The sequence below is a fragment of the Phycodurus eques genome, chromosome 11, assembly GCF_024500275.1.
Source record: "Phycodurus eques isolate BA_2022a chromosome 11, UOR_Pequ_1.1, whole genome shotgun sequence".
NCBI lineage: Eukaryota > Metazoa > Chordata > Actinopteri > Syngnathiformes > Syngnathidae > Phycodurus > Phycodurus eques.
The window spans coordinates 17,791,866-17,804,121 of NC_084535.1; positions in this window are offsets into that span (position 1 = coordinate 17,791,866).

Genomic DNA, 12,256 nt, shown 5'->3' on the forward strand with positions numbered 1-12,256 from the left:
TGTGCTTGTGTTCTTAAATATGCTTTAGTCAATATACGTCCCTCTTGTGTCTGACCAAGCATTATCTATTTCAATGCAACCGAAAGGGGGAGCTGTGGATCTGTCGCTGGAGGCACACTCGAGGCCCAGTTAGTTTACGGGTGACAGAGGCTCATTCACATTCTGGGAACCGAAACCCAAGGATCTGTGACATTTAATCATCCTTACGGCACATGTTGGATCATTTGCATCTCGCAGGGTAACGTGCCAAATGCAGGATCCCACAAAGTCACCTGGCTGAGGAACACACGTCTCATAGGATGAGGCAATTACAGATACATAAACTCCTGAAGATATGTACATTCAGCAAAAAATAGGATGCAAAGCACGTTTGTTTTGTGATTGTACATATTTTCTATAATTATCCCTCAAAAACATTTAGATCTGTGTTGGCTTGTACCCAGTTGGCCTATAGCCAGTTGTGTTTACTTTAACAGCTGTACATTTTTTCAAAATATGTTTTTAATATTTAAACAAAGCATTTTTATTCTGTTAAGAGTCAGTTCTTGTATTAAATCCCTCTAAATCCTGCAGGTGATCAATTTGGCCATTTGCTGTTTATGTAAGAAGTTTGCAACTCAAAGGAAATTGAGTATTGAGTATTTCATGTTATTTCTGCATAGAATGCAATCGTAAAGTCAGCGTGGCAAGTATGTTAGTGAGCAGTATGTAGCAGGCAGGGTTATAATTGATTTTGACTTAAATTATGCTGGTGAGGGTGAATCATCATTAAACTGAATGACAAATACATAGTACAAAAACAATCCATTTGGGATACAGTGCCTAAAAATAATTATCAGCAGATATTTTATTTGTGCCATGTCATTAGGATATCATCTGCATGACAAGGCATCATCCCGGTGACATTTACACCACCACACAACATTGTACAGTAGTCTCATTTTAGCAGCATCTAAGATAAGAAACCCGCTGTTTCTCCAATCTTGCAGGGCTGTTGCACACGTGCGAACAGGGTTATAGGATGTATTGAGGTCACTTCCTCTGAGAGCAGCATGAGCACTGAGGCAGTGATCTAGATCTAGTCTGGACCATGTAGCCGGGAGGCAACGCACACACAAATCATGAGGGTCATGGCAAAGAGCTGTGTGGAGCTGCACAAGCGTGCAAGCGATAGTTTGCTCTGCTTCCGTGTTGCTCTGTTACTCTTCAGCCACCAGCGCACATCAAAATCACTGAGACAACTGCAGATGCACATGACTTGTCTGACTGTCCATGCATCTATTTCACAAGTTCTGGTTTACAGTTTAGAAACATTTGACCTCTGGTGAACTTAGTGACTAACTGGCACATGACCACATGCCATGCCTCGCTGTGAGCTGCAATTGCTTTTTATGGAGGACAGTCAGCCCCCACAGAACCACATACATCTTCTGTCGTCTTCAATCAATGACCTTGATGTTTAAAGGGATGTTGCATTTCTATTCTGCCTGCTACAACTCTGTACACACACAGGCCGGAGCACTAGAGACACACAAAAGAGATCCACTACAGTATATTTAAAATGTCATGCCTATATAAAGATAAAAAGTAATAGCTGAGTAATAATTATGGATGGATTGACTATAATTTCCAATGTGCATTGCATAATGTTTCTACTATTTTGCCAATTGCAGGTAGGTAGGTAGGTAGGAAGTACCAATATGGACTGGTCTATGGTAAATGGTTTAATATAATAATTAATTAATCATTTTTAAAAAATCATTCTCTGATGGTGGAAATATTATCTTTGTCAATACTGATTTTTTAATGCAGCTTTTATATTGGATCTTATTTCAAGGCTAGAGAAACAGACCAATGTCTGTAGTTGATATAGTGTATCCATTTCCATTTACTTCACCGCTTATCCTCACTAGGGTACCGGGCTGCTGGAGTCTATCCCAGCTATCTTCGGGCGAGAGGCGGGGTACACCCTGAACCGGTCGCCAGCAAATCGCAGGTCACATAGAAACAAACAATCATTCGCACTCACATTCATACCTACGGCCAATTTAGAATTTCCATTTAACCTACCATGCATGATTTTGGGATGTGGGAGGAAACCGGAGTGCCCGGAGAAAACCCACGCAGGCACGGGGAGAACATGCAAATTCCACACAGGCGAGGCCAGGATTTGAACCCCGATCCCCAGAACTGTGAGGCATATGTGCTAACCAGTCATCCACCGTGCTGATAGTATATCGTACTGAGTCTAAATCTACAGTCAATACCGTCATGCATGTAGAGGTTTTATCGCAAAGTGCAAAATTAAATTGAATTAAATATTACTCCTCACTGTCCCTGATGGTGAAGTGGTGCATTTGCCTCACTTTGATGCAGGTACCGCAGGTTCAGTTCCCACTCAGTGACGGTGTGAATGTGAGTGAAAATGGTTGTCTGTGTCTATATGTGCCCAGTGACTGACTGGCAACCAGTTCAGGGCTTAGTCTGCCTTTTGCCCAAAGTCAGCTGGGATAGCCTTCAGCTCCCCACAACTAAACAGGATAAACAGTATTGAGAATGGACGGATGGATTACTAGTCACTCTCATTTGACAATAATCATCTTTAGATTATTCCAATCACTGTCATTTTCAGACCCATATACTTTGCCAAGGTTTTCTTCTCGAAGATGTACAGTATTTGGACCAAATAATATTCATTCTGTCTGTTTAACAGCTGGCCCTAAATCAACTAAAAATGAAATAAAAAATATATCTATACGGATAACATTTATTTACCAGGCGTAAAACCGATTGCACTGGGTGAAATTACGACCAATCAGTGGGCCTCAATGTCTATTTTATCACAGTGACTGACAAGCCAGCCAATGACTGTACAGGCAGACGGGCAGGAAGGCCAGACCTAAACAGAAAGCCAAGTTACAGCAAGAGGAATAATACGTGGTGACTGTGTTTGGAGGTTTCAAAAGGTGGACATATCTGGGCAAAAGACAACGCCTGGTAACCACAAAGCTAGATGTATTATAAATCAAGTTACTGAGATTAACTGGCATATTACTGAAATTCATAAGTAATGCTTTACATTACCACGTTCCACTAAAAAGCAAGAAAAGGAAAGGCAGACTAGATTTTGCCATCTAAAATATCAAAAAAAGAAAAAGAAAACGTACTTATTCTGGAATCAGATTAGTAAACTGGAATTTATATGGTTTGAAGTACTTTTGCTGATGCTGTAATGGGCCAAAAGCGTGAAGGTGGGTGTTTGAGTGCAGTTTTTCACGGTAGAGGCGTTTTCTTCCTGACGGCCGAGGGAGCTGTCAGCGCAAACTTGACTTACGAGGCCTGTAATTTACTACAAATGATATTGCATTCTCTCTGCTGACAGCCTGCCAGTGCTGTCAAGTGGCAAACCCAGCAAAGTCGTTATTCAACTTCCTGCCCCCTCACATTGCCTCACACACCCCCTCTCTTTGTGCAGTCGCTGTATGGAAGGTCAAGGACACAGCAGCAGACTCAGCTGGTAAATCTTTAATAAGTGAGCCAGTCTGCTCCATCTGGAGTTCAGTAGTTCATTTGGGAGCAGCAGGGGAGGTGACAGTGTGTCAGGAGAAGCATCTGAAAGCCACTTTTAAAAAAAAGACACTTTGGCAACTTTGTTGTTGTATCTCCATCCATGCCTGTGATAAAAAAATATATACATATATATATATATATATATATATATATATATATACACATACGCACACGCACACAGTATGTGGAATGTTCACAACCTCATGATGTAAATGCAAGAAAAATAAGGAAAATAGCTCTATTTACCACACATTTGAAAGGTTTGCTTCAAATTGCAACCTCTAATGCAGTTGTTTGTTGCGTAATGTACATTCACGTCTTCCTCTTTTTTTTATGTTGACTTTCCTGTCTCTTTTACCATTTTGTATTGAGCACCCAGGAGACACATGACAGCAAGGCGATCTTCATCATAGTTTTCCTCTTCCAGGTACCCCTTCTGTGGAGGCTTTGCAAACACAAACAAACACGCACACACACACACACACACACACACACACACACACACACACACACAAAGCAGCCATACAAAAAGAGCAAATCATACGTGGCGGTTTGACCTCTGAAGTTTTGTTTGATTTTAGAGGCATATTTTTGCACAAAATTTGGGTTAAATTCCGATTGTACAACCGTGGGGTTGGTTCTACCGTAGTTCCTTCCAGACTTGGCTTTAAAATTATTTAAAAAGAAGCTGTTACTAAGCAAGCAGAGTAAAGCTGCGAGGTAAGACTCAATCGGCATGTCGTATTAAAGTTCTGTTGTGTCATCTAATCTTGTTGTGTAGGAATTAGCAGGGTGTAGCATGGTGATCTCAGAAAGTGTCAGTTGTGTTTGGTGACACAATTTCTGGTAAGATGAAGGGAAATTTTTATAAGACTGGTGCGGCCACCCATGACCTACTGTACGTCTTAGAGACAGTAGCACTGAAGAGACGAGAGTTGGCAGAGCTAGAGGTGGCGGGGATGACGTTGGGGTACACTTTCGTCCACTTTCGTCGTGACCAGGCTGGATAGGATTAGAAATTATCTTATCCGAGGGACAGCCGAGGTTAGATGTTTTGGAGACAAAATTAGAGAGACCAGATTTCGATGGTTTAGGCACATCCAGAGGAGAAATAGTAAGTATAATGGTAGAAGGATGATGAGAATGGAGTTGCCAGGCAAGAGAGCTTGAAGAAGACCAAAGAGATGGTTGATAGATGTTGTGAGGGAAGACATGAGGGCAGTTGGTATTCAGGAGGAGTGTGCAGAAGATAGGCTTAGATGGAAAAGGATGACGCGCTGTGACAACCCATAACGGGACAAGCTGAAACAACAAGAAGCATGGTAATTTAATTTTAATGATAAACGACAATAGACACAATTCTATGCAGGCAGGGCTGATTAGGTGAACCCAAGCACTGTTAACAAGGTTGCACAGACGAATTATGGATGTAGTCACCCTCATGAAATGTGCTGTTGAATTAAAAGATGAAATGCATTGACAGTAATTTATATATATTTTTGTGGATTCATGTTTTCCTCTTTGTGTCCTTAGAAATGACACAGCCGCCTACGGGAGGAGCAGGGAGGGAGATGAAAGCGGTGGTGGAACCAGGCTGTGAACAAAGCCAGGGAGAGATAGGAGGGCTTGGACACCATGCTATGACAGACATCGTTTGCGCCTGTTTTATTCAGCTGCCAGGAGCTTTTCGGGGCTTGTTTTATCTGGGCTGCTTTTCCAACCATGTGTACACCCACCCCTTCTGGATCCTGATCCAAATCATTCGTGTCCAACTTGACTTCACTCAGGCTGCCAGAGCCACTAACAGTAGGCACACTTGCTGATATCAGCTTGCATGTCATGTGTCTCAGGGCTGTTAAACCTTTCTGGCTGTGTAGGCTTGATCTTCAACAATTGGCCAATCTGGTCGAATGTAATAGATTTTAAAAAAAATTCGTAAAGTAATAGTAAGTTTATATTTTTCATTAAAAAACATAATGTACACATTCATTCATTGAAACAATGTACTTTTGTAGAATTTGTACCCGGACTACGAATTGGGGAGTGGGTGCCAGACACCAGCATAATCTAATGAGATCGAATGTGATTTGAAGAAATAAAAGACGAAACAATGCTCAATAATGCTGTCGATTTGTACATACAATGAAGCTCCATTTAGAACTGTGTTTATTTTTTTCACTATGACGATACTGCCTCTGATGCAACTTCTTCTGCTAAATTAAGTGATTAATTCAACTACTACTCTGCTCCATGCTGCTTGTGCACTGCAAATATGTATTTTGATTTGGAACAGTATTTAACTTGAAGACTGACTCTGAGTTACAAACCCCAATTCCAATTAAGTTTGGACATTGTGTAAAATGTAAATAAAACAGAATACAATGATTTGCAAATCCTCTTTGACCTATATTTGAATACACTATAAAGATAAGATGTCTCATGTTCAAACTGATGAATGTTAGTGTTTTTTTGTTTTTCTAAAAAATATTCTTTCATTTTGAATTTGATGCCTGAAACACTTTTAAAAAAAGGCAAGGAAAGGGGCAACAAAAGACTGGGGAAGTTGAGGATTGCTAAAAAAAGAACACCTGTTTGGAACATTCTACAGGTAAACAGGTTAATTAGAAGTAGGTGAGTGTCATGATTCAGTATAAAAGGGGCATCCCTGAAAGGTTCAGTTGTTTAAAAGTGAGGATGGAGTGAGGTTCACCACTTTGTGAACAACTACTCGAGCAAATAGTCCAACAGTTAAAGAACAACATTTATCAACATACAATTGCAATGAATTTTGGGATTGTTATCATTAGGAGTCTCTGGAGAAATCTCTGCATGCATGCAGCAAGGCCGATAACCAACATTGAATGCCCGTGACCTTCAATCCCTCAGTGCAGTGCATTAAAAACCAGCATCACTGTGTAAAGGATATTGTCACGTGGGCTCAGGAATACTTCAGAAAACCATGGTCAGTTAACACAGTTTGTCGCTATATCTACAAATGCAAGTTAAAACTCTACCATCCAAAGTGAAAGCCAAATATCGTCTACACCCAAAAACTCCACCGGCTTTTCTGGGCCCGAGCTCATCTGAGATGGACTGATGCAAAGTGAAAAAGTTTGCTGTGGTCTGACGTGTCCACATTTCAGATTATTTTTGGAAATCATGGACGTCATGTCCTCCGGTCCAAAGAGGAAAAGGACCATCCGGATTTTTTTTAGTGCAAAGTTCAAAAGCCAGCGTGTGTGATGGTATGGGGGTGTGTTAGTGCCCATGGCATGGGTAAGTGGCACATCTGTGAAGGCACCATTAACAAGGTAAGGTACATTGGTTGTACCTTACCTTGGCAGCAGTACACATGCTGCCAACCAAGTAATGTCTTTTTCAGGGAAGTCCCTTTCAGCAAGACAATGCCAAGCCACATTCTGCACGTGTTACAACAGTGTGGCTTCGTCGTAAAAGAGTGCAAGTTCTAGACTGGCCTGCCGGCAGTCCAGACCCGTCCCGATTAAAAATGTTTGGCGCATTACGAAGCGCAAAATAGGACAATGGAGACCCCGGACTGTTGAGCAACTGATGTTGTACATCAAGCAAGAATGGAAAATAATTCCACCTATAAAGCTTCAATTACTGTCCTCAGTTCGCAAAAGCTTATTGGCTGTTTTAAAATGAAAGGTGATGTAACACAGTGGTAAACATGACCCTGTCCCAGCATTTTTGGAACGTCTTGCAGGCATCAAATTCAAAATGAGAGAATATTTGCACACAAAAAACAAAACGATAAAGTTGATCAGTTTAAACATTAAATATCTTTTCTTTGTAGTGTATTCAATTTAGTATACAGAAAGTTGAAAAGCATTTGCAAATCACTGTATTCTGTTTTTATTTACATTTTACACAACGTCCTTACTTACTTCACTGGAATTGGGCTTTGTACATTCAAACATACTGTATGCACCTTTTTTTTTCTTTTTTGTTTAATAGAACACTCGTCTACAAGAAAATCTTTTTGGGGGGGTGGGTGGTAGCTCATACCTGCATCTCGGCTCCTGTCCCTATCAGACCCAAAATTAGTTGCAATACTCTAAGAGAGCCATCTTGTAAATTGATTTTGAAGTCTCGAAGGGGAACCAGTCCACCACGTGGCCATCTGTCGATGTACTTTTTAACCCTGAGCCACATTCCCAGAAATCAACTGTATGATCTGAATCACATTGGACACCCTGTCGTCTGTGTTGCCTTTTTGTCCTCCACATTGCGGTTGATGAGCACTTTTATTTCTCTAAAAAGACATGCTATGCTACCTGCCAATAAAGTCATATATTTCTAGTTTCAACAGAGAGCATTAATGATGGTGTCTTTCTGCTTTAGAATATTTCTGGTGGGAGATGCTGACATCACATCACTTTTAAGTTTGCAAAAGCCACTGCATCTTTGTCCTCCTTAAACATGTCAGCCTAACATGCTCCTATTTTATGAAAGCACTGCAGAATAAATTGAGTCGCTCCCATTTCTCTCTACAAGCAGTATAAATTCTGTTATTTTGGTTGTGTCAAATAGTCCCACTGATATTACATTTGGTGACATGAAAATGCTGATAAGGCTTTGAGAATATACTCTTGTACCAACTCATTTCATCCAAACTGGCCAACTCCATTAGGACCCACAATCCCTTTTGAGCTCCTTCAATGTTCTGCAGAAAATGCTTTTGGCTGTATTTGCTAGTTACCACCATGTGGGTGGCACCCATGAAAGGATATTAGTATCACTCTACCCACATCATTATTGTGACCCTAACAGGACCATTCAGTCTTAAAACACCAGGGAATAGGCCTACAGTACCGTACAGTTCCTAGGCGAACTGTACTGCGACCTCTCGGGGGCACTGTTGTATCATGCAGACATAAAACTTAAGCCTCTTGGATGATATGAGAAAGGTTGCCTACCATTCTTCGGTATTGTTGTCCTCACTTTGTCAAACAGACAGTGGCACCATATTCTTGTCCAATCGAACCCTTCTACCTGGAGAAGGATGGGACGGTGGTACTTTCCCTCATGTAGCAAATGAAATCAGAATTCCATTATTCAGTGCGACCACTTATGACCCTAACAGGAAACATGTTTACGGCTGGTTATACTGTATATCATTTGAAGACTCCATTAACTGATTGTATGCGTGATTGTGAATGGTAGTTGCTGACGTCATTCTTCAATTATTGGAAGATACCGAGTAATAAGAGCAACAGATCTGACCTCAACCAAGGGAAAATAGTTTCTCTGCTATTGTATGAATGTCGCGCGCCTAATCAGCCATATATGTCATATTGTTATTTTAAAAGCAGAATGGGAAGCTTTTAAATCATGCCTAATGTGCTTTATAATTCACGTAACCTTGCCCCTTACAATTTTATTGCATCACTCCCCTTAAACTCTTTGATTGGCTTACCCCTAACATCTCACCTCACTACCTCTTTTACACTCACTCACTCATCAGGTATTTGAATATCGATGCCATCTTTCACAGGGATATTGGCCTCCCTCTCCCCCTGTCCTTCATTACAAATGATCTCTCAGCGCTAATGAGTACACGTCTAAAAATACCCTCCTTGTCCACAGAGCTGGATGCGTCATAGTGCATATTGGGCTTTTACAAATGTTAATGGGAATGAAGCATCAGAGTGGAGGAGAGGATAGAACTGTGGATACTCCTACTTAATTTAAACAGAATATTAATATTCAAAATGCATCCTCACTCACCCACAGAATTCCACAGCCATAGTTTCAGTTTAGACGCGCCCACCCCCATCTTCTTCAGGCTACCTTTTTAACATACCGCTGGTGTCCTGTGTTGCCATGGCAACACCACATAACCTTTCCAGGGAGGTCGAGGTATGTCAGTGTTGCTGCTCAAAAGATTTCATTCCCCGTGAAAGGCTCAGCTCTCCACTCACTGGTGGTCTTTGCAGTTGGAAGCCTTTCCCCATCTTGACGGATGGGGAAAAATGTCCAAGCAGTCTTGATCTGTGAGGTGAAAGAAAAGACGGATGGAGCCATCACCACTCTTGTCTAATTAGCTGACAGGATCCCCTCATTTCCAGCACCAAGCTCCAAGGACCCATTTCACAGAGAAATGTATGGGCAAGCTTTATTTGTTGATGCCAAGCCAAACCACAAAGGGCAAATTAAGTTTATCTTTATTTTCTGGCAGTTGAAACTGATGATGTGGCCAGAAGACAATTTGGAGGGGACAAACAAGCTGTTTACTTTCCAGCTTTTGTGAAGTCGTTGTCATGAATACTCCAAAAATATATGTTCGATATTCGGTACCGGTGTTGCGGTCGATGTCAGTTTAATTAGTGTCTACTGTCTTCATGCCAGGACTTATATAAGGCCGATGCCCGGCTACAGATAACCTAGTTCATGGAGAAACAAACCTTTTAGACAGAGTAGGCATGGGAATTTGATCTCTGAATGTTCTGAACTCCTGTTTACATGGCAGCATTGAATTGAGGACTTGGGCCATCGCGGTCATCTGTTTGGATGTTGCTCAGCCTCCCATAGCTGACGTCATGTTTTGCTTCTTTAGAACAAAAAAATACTTTAAGACTGAAATCACTGTGTAGTGGTTGGCTGAGCTGACCTCTGTGCAGGCAGAGTGGGTTCAGTTCCCATTCAGTCAATGTGAATGATTAATTGTCCGAGGTGTAGTCCGTCCATGGCTATCGTATTGCAGCAAGAAACTGTTTTACTTCATTACAGTATAACCATCACAGTGTGGAATCAATTACGGTTATATTTCATATTTGCTACAATGGTTTATTTGTTTCCCCCCCAAAATTATATATACATTTTTAGTTTTGGTTTTCTTTACATCATTTTGTGTATTCCTTGCAAAAGTGATTTTCTCTTTGTCTCACCCTCCTTGTCAGAAAGTAAATGTGTATTTCTCCACTTAGCAACGCAGGATAATTATTCATACCCAGACTTTAATGTAATTAATTAAGTCAAATTGTATTTGATCTTGAAATGACGCATAAAAGTGGTAAAAGAGGAAGAAGTTGTGTCAGACAGTTTTGTTTACATTTTGATAGAAAATGTTCATGTGTAAAATTACCATCTCATTGTGTTATGTTAGAAGAATCCTTTACAACGGTTCAATGTTGGATCTTTCTGGTCAGGCATAGTCTTTTGTCACTTGCTTCTGTCATTTACTTTCTCAACTAATAAATAATTAAAAAAAAAATTAAACTGGGACAGACTCCAGCGCACCTGTGACCCTGAACAGCAAATGTAGTAGACAAATGAATGAAACAAACAACTCAAACAACAACAACAACAAAATCTGATTTACCCGAAGTGTTCGGGTATTTCATCCAGTGACAAGGCATGAAAAGTAAAGCTGCATGTGGACACATTGACTCACACACAAGTGGTGAGTTCAAAGACTTTCCACAGGCAGAGAGCCATGACACCACTTACGAAACGAGAGATTGCACAGTGACACATGATGACTGTTGGTCCACGTGGTCAACAGCAACCGATTTCATCAGACCAGTGAGTTCATCGTGAGCAGATCCGGCCGGAGTGGCAACGTAGCAAAATGTTTGCAGCATGAGAGTCAGCAGAAGACAGAGGAGCACACACCCTTTCCTTCCTTCGTGAGAAATCAAGGAGACATCGAGAGCACCCTCCCCCGTCCCTGCCCAAGGCTTCGACTCTAATTCACACAAGATGTTCGATGTTCAACGGCCTCCTGTTCTCATTTGTGGTGTGGATCAGGATGAAAAGGTGGAGAGCAGTAGGAGTAGAGCTCTCTGGAGGGGTTTCATTAGATATTACAATCTAAGCTTCCTCCAAGGCTGGGGTCAAAGATGGCTCCTATTTTCACCTTATTTCATGGCCAGGGAGATAATCAACTTGCACTGATTCCATCTGGTTCACATGAAGATTTGCCTTTGTACCACGCAATGCAGCACAGGTCTCTTAACCCTGAAAAAAGAGGCAAATAAGAACCATGAGGGTGGAATTAAAGATTATTTTCCTAGGTTCACTCAAGTAGCTTGAATCTTAGTAATACAACCGGATGAAAGGATTGTTTTATTGCTCTCTACTTTAGTGGTTTTTGCGTAGCAGAGAGCACCATGTGACAATCTCATGTGCGCTATCAGTGAGTCGGTTGTCTTTGTACAGTCTTGCTGAGCATGATAATGCTAGCGTCACCGCCCCTTCTGTCCTCGTGCTCTACTTTTTGTCCTTCATAGGCAGTAGGTAATCAGATACAGTGGAGCGATTGTGGAGCAAACAACCCGAGGCAATCCAGCTGCACAGGAGTCCATTTTCAACCTTAAATGATGATGTCATCACACCCATGTGACAGGGTTGAGTTTCACAGTCAGATCAATTATTCACAGGGTTTAATTGGATCAGCTGAATCCAGATCGCACAAGCACAAGGGATTCATTTCCAGTAATAGCGGCTGCAAATAAACCCTGAGCCAGCACACAAGGCATAAGGCTTCAGATCAATATCCACAGTCTGCAGGCTCTCCAACTGTAAAAACGATACCCAAATGACAGTTAAAGTTACTTAAGGGAATCGTCTCGATGCTAAAGTATGCGTCTCGTTTTTAGACAAATCCCGACTGCTGCATGCAGTATCGGAAGAGGAGGGAGTGATGGGGTGCTGATCTCAG